The sequence below is a fragment of the Rhipicephalus microplus genome, unplaced genomic scaffold, assembly GCF_043290135.1.
Source record: "Rhipicephalus microplus isolate Deutch F79 unplaced genomic scaffold, USDA_Rmic scaffold_14, whole genome shotgun sequence".
NCBI classification, from domain to species: Eukaryota; Metazoa; Arthropoda; class Arachnida; order Ixodida; family Ixodidae; genus Rhipicephalus; species Rhipicephalus microplus.
In genome coordinates, this window is record NW_027464587.1 from 15,491,956 (window position 1) to 15,498,000 (window position 6,045).

At 42.9% G+C, this 6,045-nt stretch overlaps 1 protein-coding gene across 2 annotated transcripts in view; it reads left to right on the forward strand.

The window, feature by feature from the left end:
• Positions 1–6,045, forward strand: part of yip2 (yippee interacting protein 2) — a 263,544-nt gene that overhangs the window by 57,178 nt on the left and 200,321 nt on the right. The window lies entirely within an intron of this gene.

Consider the following 6,045-nt stretch of genomic DNA (forward strand, 5'->3'; position numbering starts at 1 on the left):
CATCACCATTGACAGGCGTGCACATCCGGTTTGGCAGCACTGCGTGATCCCCCTAGAGTGTGTTATCTCTGTTTATGCTCTAGTTTTCGCATGTTGATAATGGTGGTCACCGTGGGCATGCCAAGCGCTTTCGTTCGTATCACTCGCACTTCCTTGCTTTTACTTCAGCGTTGCAGTGCAATCGGTGCCTTGGCATGCCAAAACAAAAAAAGAAATGAAAACATACCACGCTCATAGCGTCCTCGTGACCGTTTCGCTAGCTCCACGTATAATAAATTTAGCATCACGTGACGTGACTAGATGACGAAGCTAAACGACACATCCCAAGATGGTAATCATGACACCGAAGTCATGTACGGCATATTTACCTCCACCTCGTAACGTTGTGCTGATTTTAAAGTGTAATATCAAAATTTATCATTCATGCTTCGCATATCATTGATTCCCACTGTACGTGGGATCTTCCATTTTTCCCTAGTGTGTGTGTGTGTGTGTGTGTGTGTGTGTGTGTGTGTGTGTGTGTGTGTGTGTGTGTGTGTGTGTGTGTGTGCTTTTTCCGTCCCCTATATGTAAAAATAACTAAAAGGAAAAAGGGGGGTAGCCCGTACCACCAGGAGGTATAACGGGCTCAAGCCAATCTAACATAAATGAAGAGGGGAAACTTCCCAAATTTTTATTTTTATTTGAAAAAGCCAATTAGTTAAAAAATAACATGGGTAAAGCCTAGTGAGTGCAGCATGAAACTGTAATAAATAAACTAGTTAGCTTCTCAGGAATGAGCAGGTCGATATGCAGCAGCAGTGTATTTCCCCACTTGAGTTTTTGGAGTTCGTGTGTGTGTGTGTGTGCGTGTGTGTGTGTGTTGCGTGGGTAGTGTGTGTGTGTGTGTGCGTGTGTGTGTGTGTTGCGTGGGTAGTGTGTGTGTTTGTGTGTGTGTGTGTGTGTGTGTTTATTTTAAATGCATTGTCGTTGAATGCAGAAAGTCCAAAAACAAACAACGAAGTGGGATGCGAGCCAGTGGTCTTGAGGATGGGTAAACGTTGATGAGGATGGTAGCAGTGGCCTCTGTGATGTCGAAGCCCATTTCTTCACCAGGAGTCATGTAGCCAGGCACGTCGGGCTGTCGTTCAAACCAGCGATGCAGCAGGGAACCTTGGGCAGCCTGTTTGCCGCTGCGAACTTAGACAAGGCGCCATTCGCAATAGTAACAAGCCCAAAAAAAAAAGGGGGGGGGGGGGCAGGATTAGGTACTTGCGCAAGCGTTGCGAATCCTATGGTTCGAGTACTTAGGGAAAATGGAGCAGTGATGCTATCGTTATCAGTCGCCGAGGTTTTCCCCCACCTTTGTTGGCATAACTGCGACTGTAATCGAGAGCACTCACGCAAAAGTTGTGATAGGGAGGTGATTCAGAGTATGAAGCGACGTCCTGATAAAGTGTTGGTAGCTAATACGTGTCATGTGGATGTCATAGAAACAGAGTTGCGCATGACAGTCACTAACTGAAGTAGATACGCGCGAGATTTTCTATTGGTCAATAGCCCATAATAATGCGCAGGTAGTGTTGTATCACTTTTGGGCACACGTAAATGGGTCACAATGTGTTGCGTGTTCGGGCATTCATTAAAGTAGTGTTGTTCGCTCAAGCAAGGTGCACCGCACATACACCTGTCCGATGCAGTTATATTGAATCGATGAAGATAATACTGAAAGTGTCCATGACCAGATAATAAGTGTGTTAGGTTTTTAGGAGGCGGGAACCATTGAGGAATTTTGTACGGACTTGTGATCCAATGAAATAGCGTTGTCTCAGGTCCCTCAGTCTGCCAATGGGTGTGCCAATATGAATTCAAGATTTTATGAAACTGAGTTCGTACTGACTAAATAGATATTTTGGCGTAACGCACGAGGCCTGATTTCCCTCCTAATGCAGCTGCAGCGTCAGCTAGCTAATTTCCCGAAATTCCCATATGGCCAGGTACATGAAACATTTTTATAATTTTGCCTGACGAGATTATATGGTTAAGAAGCAGCTTAATGTTCCGAATTCTTTCATCGTTATCAGTGAGACTTGAAAGCTTCATTAGAAGCGATAGACAGTCTGTGTAAATGTGGGCTGGCGTGTTAAAGTTGTTTGTAAAAACGAAATGAAGGGCTTCTTGGAATGCTATTAATTCCGTGTCGTATGCGCTTGAAGCGTTGCAGATCTGAAATTTTCTAACAGTTATGATTTTTCCATCCTTTGTCAAAGCAATATATGCCGCACCCGCCGCGTAGGACGTGTATGAGCCGTCAGTGTATACGTGAATGGCTTTTGTTTTGAAAATAACCGCTTCTTGTGATGGTGAAAGCTTAGTGAAAGTAAATTTATATTTTTTGCTGGGGTGATGAGCCCACGGACTGCATGGATATAGTATGTCAGCCGGTTTGAATGTTTTACACCATAATAAGTTACGTTCCAGAGTATAAATAAGGAAAATTCTGCAGATTGTCTGTCCAACTCTAGTGGTAACGGAGGCGCGTTAGCGAGAATCTGTAGGGATGACGTACGTGTGGTGTAAAATGCACCTGTTAAGGAAATTAAGACGGTTCGCTGAACTGATAAAACTCGCGCCCTAATGAATTTTGATGGGAACATAGGCCACCATACCGGAGATGCATACGTGAGAGAGGGCAATATCACTTGACGGTAGAGTCGTCTAATGAGTGTACTTTTTAATGAACGGTGCGATTTAACAAATGCGAGTAGCTGGGACGTGGACACTTCAGCCTTTCCTTTAATATAGTCAATGTGGGCATGAAAATTTAAAGAGGGGTCAAATAATATGCTTAGAATCTTAATTTCTTTCTTGTGTTTGAGAAAAATGCCATCCATGCGGATAGATGGGCAGCGTTTTGATGTACCCATGTGTCCGTTATTAAAGAACACGAAGAACGACTTCTCGGCGCTTACGGTAACTTTTTGTTCTCGTGCCCAACCAGATATCAAAGCCAGGACATGCTCAGCCTTTGCTTGTAATCGGAGTCTTGACTTATCTGTGATAACAATGATGGTATCATCCGCGTACGCCTGTATGTGTACGTCGGGTGGCACGGGAAGATTGAGTAAGCTATATATTACTATGTTCCACAGTAGCGGGCTGATAGGGGATCCTTGCGGGCTGCCAATCGTTGTACGAACTGTCTCTTCTGCAACGTTGGTTGAAAAAGTTACAGTGCGGTTTGATAAAAAGGATTTGAGTAGAAAGTACAAGTTTTGTGGACACCTGTGCTTGCGTAAAAAGTTCAAGACTGCAGGATGCCAAACACTATCGAATGCTCCTACAAAATCAAGAGATATGAGTATGGTAGGAAGTTTGGCTGCCTTGTATGCAGCCAATTTGCTTCGCAGTGTGTATTGTGCTAAAGTAGCACTTTTATTGTGCGTAAAACCGTATTGATTATTGTGAAGAAGATTATTATTGTGCAGGAAATAATACAGACGAGAATTTAAGAGTCTTTCTAATACTTTACTGAATACAGAGTTCATAACTATTGGTCTATATGCATTAGGCGAATTGAGCGGACGTCCTGGCTTTGGTATGAATATTACTTTCCCTCTTCTCCAAGCCTGTGGCAAGTGTCCGATTCTTAAGGCGGTATTGAAGATAAAATAGAAAAATTGAGGATGGTATTCAAATAATCCTTTAATGAACGAGTAGGTTAATCCGTCGTGTCCAGGAGCAGAGTGTGAGTTACCCTGTTTCATCGCGCACTCTATCTCAGATATTGTAAAAGGAGGATCAAAAGTATGCCACGGGTAAGGACTAGCCGCAATGTTACGCATGATAGTGTGGTGCATGTTATCTTCAGAACAGCTGTCCACTACTATCAATGTGTCGAGTAGTAGCCGGGCGGACTCCATTACAGAAGCTGTGCGAGTGCCGTTAGGTAAATCTAGAGGAGGAAGAAAAGTTACTTGGTGGTGTTTTTGAAATGCGGTTTTGAAAACATCACCATATAAACATTTCTTAGTGAGAAAGTCACAAATGTATTTATCAAACGATGATTTTGCTTTCCTGATTTTGTCCTTGTAGGCTGAGAATGCATCAACGTACAATTTGCGATACATGTCTCGAAGAACGGGGTCAGAACTGTTCGCTGGTATCGTCGTCGCATAGCCCGAACACGCTTACGGTCAATAGTCAATTCTGGTGTCCACCAACCATTACCTAAATTACTACGCGATGTTATGCGTCTTGAGTAACGTTGGCTTAAAGCAGAGTATATCGCATAAAACTTGTCTATAACCATGTTTATGGCTTCAGGTGACCCAATGTTGCAGCCGATTATCTTTGTGAACCAAGTATCGTCCTTTAATTTGTTAAGAATTTTCGTTCTTCCTAGATTAGTCAATCGTTTAGCACTGCTGGTATGTGCTTGCGAGAACGAGAATTCAATGTAGTTGTGGTCCGAGAGAGTAGGAATTTGGAGAACCTTCCAATGGTAAGCATCGCGAGTGAGGTCATGCGAAACCATGGTTAAATCTATCCATGAATCTGCATACGGAGTTGTGAAAGTTGGAGGGGAGTTGGGGTTGTTCAATATGACTAAGTCATTCGCCGTCACGAATTGGACTACTTGAGAGCCTCGAACATCCCCTATAGCTGGCCCCCACATTCTATGCTTAGAATTGAAATCTCCGGCTATGATGACAGTACAATCTGTAATCAATGAAACTACACATTGCAACTCATCCAGAACTGGGTCAATAGGTCTTTGCGGCGGTGCATACACAGCAATCAGTATTAATGTTTGGTCAAGGCTTTCACACTTTACTGCAACAATCAAATCTGTTACGTGTAAAGGGAAAAAGTCAAAATTAGTGTTGTGCACTAGAAGCATGACGCGAGGATTGTTTGGTGCGTGGAACTTTGTTATGGTGTGTGGTATGCCTTGAACAGTGCCTGCGCGGATGTGCGGGTCACACACGAAGGCGAAATTGAAGTGTTGTTGCGTCATGTGTTCTATCATGTGTGCGTGTGTGTGTGTGTGTGTGTGCATGTGCGTGTGTGTGTGTGTGTGTGTGTCAGCCGCATCCCGCCGCTGAGGATTTCATACGTACTCGTAAGTAGCATTTTCTTTCCCGATGCATTGCCAGTTTTTTTCTCTTGACAAAAATCAGTTTTATCTGCGCAACTAATGTGTCAATTCGGTAGTCTCTTCCAGCTGATGGAAAAAAATGGTTCAGGTGAACGGCGGTTGTATCAGTCGTCGTTGATTGTTCATGGGTACATATACGCATTTTGTACTTTTTGTTCATTTGTTTATATTGAAAGAGCAGGACAAATATTGTTTTTTTTTTTTTACCTTCAGGTATCACTGCAACAAGCACTGCAAAATGTGGGGATAACGTTATGCACTGATCTCACCGCACGGAAAGGATGTCTGGTAAGATGCAAGCTTGGTTGCAGAAGTACTATGCAATTTTTTCACGCTACATTAGGTCGCAAACAGGCTGTAAACGCCGACTGAAAACTATCGGCCTGGCCCGCCTTGGAGGTCAGATGTGTTGTCCTTAATTTATTTGTTGTACTCTTTGTTTTTTAGCGACATACTACTTGAAAACTGTGAACACTGGGGCTTCAAGCACGTTTCCGAATCTCAACGCACTAACATAATTACTGTAAGTGCACATTTTTTTTATTTGTGTATATACCCACAAAAATGTTTTGCCGAATTTCACGAATAGAGCTTATAAACGCATGCGACTGTAAATAGTTTGCCTTTCTCAAAGTACTAATCGTTCTGTTTGTTCTTTTCAGCTCTTCCCAGCAATTAACATAACGATACAAGCGTCACATCTTGGTGGTAAAACGTCGCACACCAAACACGTATTGATGGACAAGAGCACGAAAATTGACCAAAAGACAGAACTGATCTAGCAGAAATAACACTCCATCGATTATATAGTTGAGTTGTACAAGGCCTGCTGCAAATCGTTCCATGCGAACAATGTTGCATGAAAACCTAGTGCATTTATACAGCTGCGGAATAAACATATAAAG